At 50.5% G+C, this 11,275-nt stretch overlaps 1 protein-coding gene across 3 annotated transcripts in view; it reads right to left on the reverse strand.

Annotated features, from left to right (window-relative positions):
• The window catches only part of P2ry2 (purinergic receptor P2Y2), a 13,480-nt gene extending 8,414 nt beyond the window's left edge, over window positions 1–5,066 (reverse strand). For all 3 annotated transcript variants that reach the window (XR_002818230.1, XM_023702092.1, XM_004641930.2), the window contains exon 1: window positions 4,721–5,066. The gene's annotated coding sequence lies outside the window, so the exon portion shown is untranslated. The remainder of the gene's footprint in view (window positions 1–4,720) is intronic.
• Window positions 5,067–11,275: the final 6,209 nt, after the last annotated feature.

The following is an 11,275-nucleotide window of genomic DNA, read 5'->3' on the forward strand; positions in this document are numbered from 1 at the left end:
CATCCAGGAATAAGGCTTATCGCTCCATTTTAGTAAATTTTTAGGGTTTTATTGTTTATTTGTTTGTTTTCATAACTCCTTTTCTATTTTTGTTTGTGTTTGTTTTGAGATGGGATTTTGCTACACTGCCCAGACTGGTCTCAAAATCCTTGGCTTAATGAATCTCCCTACTTCAACCTCCAAATAGTTGGGACTATAATCACATACTACTATGTCTGATCACTATATGTCTCCTTTTTTCTATTTTTAAAAACATTTTGGGTCTGCCAAATAGCTCAGTGGATTAAAGCGCCTGCAAGCAGGTACAGGGGCCAAGGGTTCGATCCCCAGGACTGCCATGCAGGCCCCACCCCTGGGAAGCACTGAGACAGCAACTGAGACTGGGCATGGTGGCACATGCCTGTAATCCCAGCTCTTGGAAGGCTGTAAAGAGGCGGTTCACTATGAGTCCAATCTAGTAGTGAGACCCTGAACACCCTGTAGACCCTTCCCTAAAATTAAAAAAAAAATTATTAGTATTGCTTACAATACATAATGTTTACCCTTTGTGTGGAGTTGCTGACTTGCACTTTGGAAAATGGGTGGGAATCAGGTGGATGGAGAGAAAGGAGGAGAAGACCAAACAAAACCCAGAGCAGAGGCAACGGGAGCTGGTACTCAGCCCCGGGCTGGAGAGCAGTGGAAAGCAGGTGGGCTGCTCAGGACTAGGAGCTTAGAAGTCACCCCCTGTTGTGATCCAAACATCTAGAAGGCCAGAAGGCCAGCAAGTCCCCCAGCTTTGCCTGACAAGCTCTTCCAAGAGCTTGACTGCTAACCTGCGGAAGCAGCTCAAGTGTGACCTCAGATGTCGCCTCAGCTGCTATTAGACACTGGCACGACGCTTCCCGTCCAGGAGACCCTCTGGCTCTCTTCTCCTCCCCAGGCTCTTTCCCTCTTGGGACCCCCAGGATCCTGGCAGTGAGGGCTACCCATTGTGGCTGAAGTCAGAGCAGCTGACTGGGTGGGTCTTAGATTAATCAGGCTATGGACCAGGAAATTGAAACACCTGCCTTATTTAACCAAAGCGGAACTTCAAATCAGCCCTCCCACTGCATCCCAGCGATCCCAGTGCCTGCACAGGGCTACAGAGGCTGCCACTAAATTGAACAGGTTCAGAACCATTATGCCCTGGTCCCCACTCTAACCTATCACATGGGAATGCCTCTAACCAAACAGAAGCAAAGTAAACCTGGGTTTATGTTACATCTTCCAACTGTCTAGGCTGTGCAAGTCATGTCCTTCTCTGATCCTTGGGTATCTAACTGGTCAAAGGAGAAGAATCACCCCTGCATAGAACAGCTCATGAGGAATGAGTAAGGCAGGTGGACATTTCATGGTATTAGCAAATCATACACTGTCCTGATGTGTAGGTCACATATGCCTATCAACACAGAGACACTAAATTCCAGGAGCTCACAGTCCTCAGCAGGGAGCCCTCCCAAGTGTGCCCAGAAGAGGGGCAAGTGGCACAGTCTGAGCCACCAGGGAGATTCCTGGAAGAGAAGCTGTGATTGGATTTGAGAGGAGCACAATGGTTCAGGTTGGGAGGTGAGAGAAACAGTGGGAAGAGCCAGGTGGACAAGGCGACAAAAACAAAGAACAGGAGATGTGCAAGTCTGCAAAACTGAGGTCACCAAATCTTCCCCTCAGTCCTTCAAGTTCATTGATTCTCAGCATCTAATTCCAACAGCGTCAGGTTTGGGGAGTGAGTACTGACTTCTCTCATTCTGCCACTCATGCTTTGGATTCGCTTTGGTATGAGATTCTCAGAGGTCCAGGAGTCTGCACTTAACATTACCGCAGTCATAAATCACATTCCTAGAAACTATAAAGTCTCAACAAACACTTGCCAATACTCTTCTGTGCCCAACTCCACAGACGTGGATTGAGTCTTATGTGGGTGATGAAGCTACAACCAAGGGAAGTCCACAACAGCTCCCACTCAGCATAGGGTAGTTGGTGAGAAAGCTTGCCAGAGGGGGTGAGACTTGGTAGATGACTAGGATTTTGTTAGGTTAACAAAGAGGTGTGAAGACACTGAAGGCAGAAAAAGAGGCAAGTGCCAAGACTCAGAGGGTGTGAGTGCTGCCTTCTGGGAAAGGTCAGATGGTCACATGTGGCTGGCATGGGAGGTTAGGAGCATGGACTGTGTGGGGGCCAGAGGAGCTCATATGAAAGAGCTCATAGTCCAGGCTGAGGAGCTGGTCTTTATTAAAGCTTAAGAGGAGAAGGACATGGTCGACGCTGACCTTTAGGAAGGTGGTATCACATGGAAAGTGGCTAGGACTGGGGAGTCTGATGGGAGGGAGATAAAGGAGGAGATCACACGTACAAAGATATGATAAGAAGAGCTGTCCCTTAGCTCTATGAGGTGGAGTGTGTCCTTCTATGCCCATAGTCCAGCCATGGGAAGAATCTTCCACCTAGAAACTGGACAAGGAAGCTTTGTACTCACCAGTAATTCACATCAGTACAAGTCTGAAGGAGCCCCTTAGTGCCTTGGCCTCTCCTTTGGGGCGCTTCAAGGATAACACACAGGGTACTAGAGCAGAGAGCTAGCAGGTGCCCAGCAGAGGCCAGGGTGTCCACCCTCCCATCAGAGACTCCTGCTACTCATTCTAGGCCAAGAATGATTCAGTCCTTGGAGGTTGGATGACAGGGCAGTCCTCTATTCAAGAACCCACTCTTGCTTTCCATGAACCAAGGCTACTCCATCTGATCATTCATTTATCAAACACTCCCTGCCACCTGCTCTGTGACCAACATGTGCCAGGTAACAGGGACAGAGGGAGAAATCAGGGATGGCTTGATCTCATTCTGAACTGGCCTTTCTCTAGGATGGGTATAGAGCTCAAGGAGGACCTCACAGATAGCTTTTCCACCTTGGGGAGAGGCCAGGCCAGAGGACGCAAGGGCAGCTCCAGAGGAAGTTGTGGGTTGAAGGATGCACCAGACAGGCCTTGAGGAGGCAGTTAGGGGAGTGGGAAGATTTCATCAGGAGCACCTCCTCCTCCCCTAAACGAATCAGCAAACCTCCCTGGGTTCTATAAGCAGGGCTGGTCATCGTAGCAGCAGCCGGATAACAGGACCACAAGGAAGTCCCAAAGACAAGCTTCTACAGTAGAACCTAAACTTCTTTCAGCCTGGAAACCAGCCTCATAAGGTGGACCTTCTGTCTCAGACAGAAAAGACAGGTAAGCAGGAGCTCCAGGGTCACTTGAGCTTTGAGACCTTGAGCAAACTATTCCCCAAGCACCCTATTTCTTTATCTGCAAAATGTAGATAAGAATTCTTGCCTCACCAGTCACTGGAGGATAAAGTGAGGGATTTTTGTAAATCGTTACCAGAAAGCTATCTCCGCAGAGGAGGGATAAGGAGAGGAAGACATTCAACAATTAAATTCCAATAAAACTTCACACAAACACAACAGTTCTTCACAGTCCAGCACATGAGTCCTATTAGAGTCTTCAAGGGTATTTAAATCTATGGAATGTTACACTTCCCCATGCATTGCACTTAGTTCATAAAACCATTTCTTTACTGGGCTGGGAGTATAGCTCAGTGGTAAAGGATGTGCTCTGGGTTCCATCCCCAGCAAATTCTCTCTCTCTCTCTCTCTCTCTCTCTCTCTCTCTCTCTCTCTCTCACACACACACACACACACAGGCTTTTTCTTAATCTCTATGAGAATCCTTATAAGCAACTTGCATTTGAAGAGGCGAAGATCATCATTTCCCCAAAGTAATACCTAGAGAGACTCAATGTCCTAAGATTCAAAGCCACAAAAATCTAAGCTCTCATGGGTTACTCCCTGGGCTTTGGAGGCTGCCTTCATACTCTCATAGATGGTCCTTGGGGGATCCTGTAAATCCTGGGCAACAGGAGGACAGGAAAGGAGAGGTCACAACCTTGCTCTGCATGTTGAGCTCAGTAACCATTTCTGAAGGTTGCACACTGTGCCCCCACTCATGTTCCAGCTCCTATTCTGTATCTTAGGACAACCCAAGGTAGGGAGGAGAGAAGAAGGGGTCATAGGCCTTCCGTGCCAGCTCTTCCTCTGACTTGCAGGTGCTGGCTTCCTTTCACAGGCTGGCTGCCCAAAGAATCAAGTTTTTTCCTACTCCCACCCAGATAACCAACACTTCCCTGGAGGCCCAGTCTGACCCTCAAACTCATTATTCCAGGTTAGATCCCCAACAAGGCTGTGGGCCCAGACAAGCTGGAATATCATGCTGAGAGGAACCGTAGTCACCTGGCCCCATAAATCCCATACTTCAGTGCTAGTTCCTAGCAGGGCCTGGCACTTGAGCCTGCCTCCTAGGGGGCACTGTCAACCTGGTGTGAGGGTCACTCCTCCTTTCTTCTGACTGACCCTTCCTACAGTATCACCTGCCAGATTAAAAGTCTCCCAACAGATTAAAGTCTTAAGTGTCCTTTGCTCTTTTCCAGGGTTACCGTAGCCCAGCACAGGAGGAGGCCACCTAGTGGGAGGCGGCGGGGGTTAGGAGTGCAGCGGGTCACCAGGAGCTTCCAGAGCTCGGATCACGGACTCACGCCACAGGGGCGCCCACACGGACAAGTTCCCTAAATTTGGCTTCTTACTTCTCAGGGGGCCGCGCTCACCCACTAACACCTTGAACGACCCGATATGCGACCTAACAGGAGATTCGCCCTCACTCACCGAGATTACGCTCCACTGGAGACCAAGTTCAACACGGATCCGCAGCGTGCTTCCACTGTCGTTATGCATGCGATGCACCCCGGCTCTGATCTGCGCCCCAGTGGAACGGCCAGAGGCACGCGGCAGTCTCCCTGCCCGCCGCTGAGTCGGCACCCGAGCTAAGCGTCCCAGCGCCTCCCCCGGCCGCGCCCGCCCGCTCTGCGCCCGCTGACCTCTCTGCGCTCACCCGGCCCTTCACCTCCGCTCTGAGCTCGTCCTTCCCCAAGGCGATCCCCGCGGTGGCCTGGAGCTCTCGCCAGTGTCCCGCCACCGCGCGGGGTCCCACGTGCTCGGAAGCTCAGCTTGGGGCCCCGCGCCCCGCCCCACCCCCCGCGCGCCCCACCCCTCGGCCGGTCCAGGAGGGGGCGGGAGGATTCTACAGACCCTGCCTGGCACCGCCCCCCACCGGCGCGATAGAGAGCAGCCACCACGCCACCCACTTGTAGACGGCGCCCTGCGGCCGTGGGGTCAACGTGTGCACACCGGGTGTTGCGCAGGAAGGGGGCTGGCCAGGCGAAAGACTCGCGCCTCGCACACAGGAGCCTGCGGGGGGGCGGGGGGGGACGCCTGAGGTTTATTAGTTTGCCCTGGGCCAGCGTGGCTCCTGTAGCTGCCCACCGTGGGACTTTGTGCCAGCTGGCTGCCTCTGCCCCGCGTCTGGCCCAGCCTGGCTCGCCTTGGAGGGACCAGATTAGGACAGAGCAGAGAAGGCCAAAACGCAGGCTGGCACTCAGGCTCCTACCTGTCTCCAGCTCCTGAGGGGGATAAGGGAGCCTCCCCTCTCTTCCTTCATCTCTCCCGGGTTTTCCTGGCCTCTCATCCAAAGTTTCTCTTATTCCTTTCTCTGTCTTCCATCCCAGTCGGCTTGCCTTCTGTCAGTCACAGACCTTGTGTCTGTCCCTTTTCTACTCTGTGAGCTCAGGAGGCCCCCCCGACTGGTCTGCTCCTTACTGTGTCCGGGAGGTCCCAGGAGATCCTCAAACTTTGAATGTGTAGGTTGGATGAATAAATTAGTACCCTTGCCCCATTTCTGCTCTAGGAGTCAAGAGTACAGGTTCTGACCCAGCTTTTGTATTGAAGGGGACACCTGACCAGTTGCAGTCTTTTTCAGGGTCTTCTTTTCTAAAAAGAAACCAGTCACACTCATACACATTCCACTGTGTATCCACTGGCTCTTAGGATGGTCCAGGAGATGGACAAATGCAGACAGGCCTCTTTCAAGGCCCAAGGAGCTTGCTCAGGGTACATCCTGGCTCCAGATCAGCTGACTGTAAGAGCAGGGTGGACCCGGTGTTGTGTAGCTGAGCCGCCTCTGCAGTCCCTTGAGACCTCAGCTTGGGAAATACAAAGGGCCCTTGTCCAGTCTCATGCTCCTGTTGTCCAGCTAGTACGTGCAGCTTCCAGGGACTTAAGTATCCTCAAGGCCCCAAATTTTGGGCCCAGGCTTTAGGTCCCAGTGTGGGAAAGCCCTCTTGGATACTGGAGCCCCAGACAATCCCCCACTACACCCCCTACTCCCACTTAAGTCTATCAAACCTCCTATGGTCACTGCTATTTCCCTCAGAAGAAAAATATCCCTCGAATTCCAATATGAGGACCCAGGCCTGGTCTTAACTTGCATCAAACACAGGAGATAGTGGCTGATACAAGGCTCTGCATGCCCTGCTATGGTCCAGCTTCCTTACTTTACAGCCAAAGAAATTGCATCCCTGAGACACATGGCATGTGAGCTGCCACATCAGATGGCTTGGGGCTGGAAAGCAGAGGCAAAAGCCTTATCCTTGAATCCCACTGCCTTGGGTTCAGATCCTAGTCTTGTCTCATCTGTCTGGTGATTTCTATTTGAGCTCCATGCTCCTCTTCTGCAAAATAGAGTAATAATAATCCTTTCCTGCTGGCCTGTCTAAAGTTTGTTGTTTTCCCAGACTGTTGCCTATCCTCTATCCCAAGTTCCCGAGGTTTGAGGAGCTAGCATCTCCTCTAACAAGGGGCTGGGAGTTCAGGTTTCCCAGCACTTTTTGAGGCACTTCCGTGATGAGATTTTGGAGGTCATCAAGCCTAACACATTCCCCAACAGAGTGCCCCCTTCATACACCCCAGAGAGCCCCCACTCAGCTTCAACTTAAGCACCTTTGCTTTTATGAGTTTTATTTACATTTCCTGTTAAACATTTATTGAAAGCCCACAGAAGATTCTATGGTAAAAGAATTTAGAACTATTGATCCAACCAGGAAGTTGAGGCCCAGTGAGTCAGTCACACAAAAGCACCCACCAAAGGGGTAGAGTAGCACTGAGGAAGCCTGCCCTGAGCCCAGGGCCTAGAGATGGAGGCCCAGGCAGTGTAATGGTCCCTTGGAGGTGGGTAATGGAGCCAGGGGGTCATAGGGAGGGTCCCATTAGCACAGCAGGTCAGGGGGAAAAGCACAGCCAGGCTTGGCTCTCTTGATGCATTAGGAGGTTTCTTGTATTTTCAACCCTGTGGAGGCATTTGGCTCACTCAGGCTTTCTCATCTTCTCTCTCTTTTGGCTTCTCTCATCTCCCTCGAGAAAACCTGCTCAGAGAATCAGTGCTGGGAGTAGAGCCCCTGACTAGTTCAGGCTCCAGCTTGGCTGGGGTGGTGTCTCTGTCACCCCTCACTGCCATCCCCTGCTTCACAGGAACTCCAACACCCTCAAGATGGAGCCCTCCACCTCTCCAGCCTGCTACTCCTGGCCTAACGCCCCCTGCCCAGCTTCCTGCTTCTCAGTAGCCACGCTGAGTCCTTGCCCACCTCCTGCCTAATGTTTGCTGTCCCTCTCCCTGAGTGTCCTCTTTAGGCTTCTCTGCCCTTGGCTTCAGCTTTCTGGCTCATCGCTTTCCCAGTTCCAGGGGCTCTACCTTTGTTATGCTGCTGTCCCCCTCAGTGTCTATTTCCCCTCTCTTAAAGGTTTCTGTAGGCTGAGGAGATAGCTTGGTGGTCTAAGCACCTGCCTGGCAAGCTCAGGGACCCAGGTTTGATCCCTGGTACCACATGCCATGCCCTCCAAGTGGGTCACTGAAACTGGGCTTGGTGGTGCATGCCTGTAATCCCAGCACTGGGGAGGCTGAGACAGAAGGATCTCCAAGAGTCTGCTGTGTAGTAAGACCCTGTACCAAAGAAAGAAAGAAAGAAAGAAAGAAAGAAAGAAAGAAAGAAAGAAAGAAAGAAAGAAAGAAAGATTAAAAAGAATTTTTTTTAAAGAAGGTATCTGATCTTTGAGGGCAGCCAGGGTCCATGAGGTGAACAGTTAAATGTTCAGGACCCAGCACTGTCGTCATGTGGCCAGCTTCTGTGTCTGTGGTGTGTGAGTGAGGAACAATTCGTTCTCACCTTCTTTGCACTAGCAATTGTGTTAAGCGTCTCACTTAATCCTCACGAGGATCCTGTGAGGTAGGCATTATTATTCCCCTGTTAGGTGTAGGAAAACTGAGGCTCACAAAGAGGAGGTGAAAGTCCAAAGTCACACAATGAGTCTGTGGGTCCCCTTGCCCTGGTACCCTGTTGGGAAGGAAGGCCTTGCTGAGTTCTCAAGTGATGGCTGAGCCATAGCATTGGGACCGACACTGTTGGCTCTGGTTACACTGTGCTGGGTTGACTCCAGCAGCTTTGTCTTTCTTGCTGTCTGGATCACTGCATGGGCGTGCACTGACCGCTGTGGCAGGAGCTGGGCTCCTCAGGTTTCTCAGGCAAGGCCTGGGGCACAGATGCCAAGTGCAGCCTGGCATGCCAGGATGCAGGCACCAAGGGAGGCAGTGCTGGGGAGCAGGAAGCCTGACCTAGGCTCTACATCTTCCAAAGCAGGAGTGGCTATGTAATTTGTAGAACCTAGGGAAAAATGCAAATGGGGGCCTCTTGTTAAAAAAAAAATACTAAAAGTTTCAAGATGGGGATGGCAGAGTATTAAATCAAGTACAGAGACCTTCAAAGCATGGTCGTAACTGCACAGGCTGTATACCCAGGAAGTCAGCCCTGTCCCCCAGCCTTGGTTTTTCACCTGTCTTCTTCAGGACTGCACAGTGGTTCAGTGGGAGAAGCCAGGATCGGAGCCCTAGCCTGTATTTCAGCACAGCTGGTGCTTCTTGTAATGTAGGCAAGGGAGAGAGGGTAGGAGGGAGGTGGAGAGAGGCTGCTCAGGACAAAGAGGGCCACTGTGCAGACACAAAGACCTGACCACAGAGGCCCTGTGGGGCTGGGCCAAACAGATGGATGGAGCTGCGTGACTATCCATGGTGACTGGGAGTGCAGCCAGGAGCTGCTTCCCAGTCCCTCTCTGGCTGGGGGGAGGTGGGTTGCACGCAGGAAATGGGTCAGTAAGGGGAACTGGACTCAGGGCATTGCTCCTTACACGCTGCTGAAGACCTTCAGAGCCAGAACCTGCCCCTTCCCCTTTCCCAGAAGCTGCTTCATGCTGCTTAACCACTCTGCGTTCTCTGCCCCAGTGAGGCAGGGGACCAGGCACCTGACTCTGCTACAGCTCCAACCTCACAAATCCTGCTTCTGGCCACCCTGCATCACTCACAGGGGGTGAAACGTAAGGCTTCCGTGTGGCAGTCAAGGTCCTTTGTGACCTGCCTTGCTGACTTTTCCACACTCATCATCGCATTCTCCATCAGCCCCCACACATCCCACCATTCTCCCTCAGGGTCTGTGCAGTCACACACAGCCCTGCGTTCACTCATGCCTTTCCATCATCCTGAGGTGCCCTTTTCCCTGCTCCACGTGGGCTGAAATCTTTTCTCTTTCACAAACCAGCCAAATGCCGCCTCCACCAGCCAGCTCTCCTCCACCCCCACACTTGGCCTAGACCTCACCTACGGACACATCCACCCACCCTGTCACAAATGTGGTATTTACCCATTCTCTTCAGTGCTCATTCCATGCTGGCTTGTGTTGTGGCTGTTCTGCGTGGAGGGTGGAGCCTACAGGGCAGGTGGGCAGCAAGAGGGGGGCAGTGGAAAGCAAGTCACGGTGTGCAGAGAAGCAGCAATACAAGCCTGACCCCAAAAGGTTTTTCTGGCTCAGGCTGGTTCTTGTGTTCAGATAGCGTTGGGTCCAGAGTGGCAGGAGTTAACATTCAGGGCCATTGTCGTTGACAGTGAAAAGGTTCAAAGGGGCCAGCTCATCAAGGGCTTTATTGCCATACTAAGGAATTTCTTGTTTGTTTAAAAAACACCTGCATTTTTTCCTCAATCAGGTTTACCAAGTAACTGATTTTTGCTCTCACCTTCATCACTTCCTTCCTCTTGATTACCTTGAGGTAATTTTTCTGTGTTTTTTTTCCACAAGTCTATTAAAGTGAATTCCTATTTCGTTTACTGTCATTCTTTAGAAATAATGTAAGCATTTAAGACTCTCATTTTCCTCTGAATTCAATGTTGGTTGTGTTATGTATATTTATTTAGATATGCAAAGCTTTCTTTATCATTGTTTTGTAACTAGTTGGTAATTTGTTTTTGGGACAAGGTGTCATTATGTATTTCACGGTGGCCTTGAACTCACTATGAAGCCCAGGCTGACCTCAAACTCACAGTGACCCTCCTGCTTCAGCCCCTGGACTGCTAGGATTACAGGGGCATGCCATCCTGCCAAGCTATAATAAAATTCTTAATTGCTTTGACTCAATCAAAACTTTTTTAGAGGAATAGTTTAGAAGACCTTCATTTTACTTATTGTTTTTAATTTAAATCTATCTTATTTGTAGAAATATCATAGAACATATTTCTCCTTGCCTCTAATCCAAATAAATTGTGGTCAAAATAAAAGCTCAGAATGACATTTGTCTTAAGCCATTGCATTGTGTGTATGACAGGCAGCAACGGTTATGATAAGCGATACATCCAAAGTTATGGCCAATTCAACCTTTTTCCATTTCCATGCCTTCCTGAAAGAAAGCCATATGCCGTCTATTACACGAAGTCACGCAGGCCCTCGTGGTATCCAGCTGAGCAATCATGCCATCTGGTTTCAAATTTTCCCCAATAAAGAACTGTCACAGAAATTTTAACTGGCCAAGTAAGAGCAGCAGCAAAATAAAACCTCTCCAGGACCTAAGGTGAAGAAACCTGGAAAACAACTTAGCAGAAAGAAAAAGGAAGCAGAGCCCCAGGAATCAAAAAGAGATGATGGGAAAACTAGAAACTACAAATTGAAGAAACTGAAGACAACGCAGAGAAAAGAATGAAGCAGTGTGCACTAAGCCTAGCTCCTGGGAGCAGGTCCTGTCTCTGCACACACAGATAAGCCTAGAGAGGGTCTTACCAGAGCAGACTGGCAGCATCAGCCCCACAAGAAACCCAAGGTTATCATAAGCTCCAAATAGAGTGCGGGGCTTTATCTGAAAGTGCCTGCATGCTAGGCTAGAGTTGGAGATGAAGTTTACTGTGGCAGCCACCATACTTGGGAGTGATATAATCAGAAGGCCTTCAGGAGGGCTTTATTGTTTAAAACTGAGCCACTCTGGAGTCAGAAGTCACAGAATAACTTCATTGATGTCACC

This window comes from Octodon degus, unplaced genomic scaffold (genome assembly GCF_000260255.1).
Source record: "Octodon degus isolate 3935 unplaced genomic scaffold, OctDeg1.0 scaffold00146, whole genome shotgun sequence".
Lineage (NCBI taxonomy): Eukaryota > Metazoa > Chordata > Mammalia > Rodentia > Octodontidae > Octodon > Octodon degus.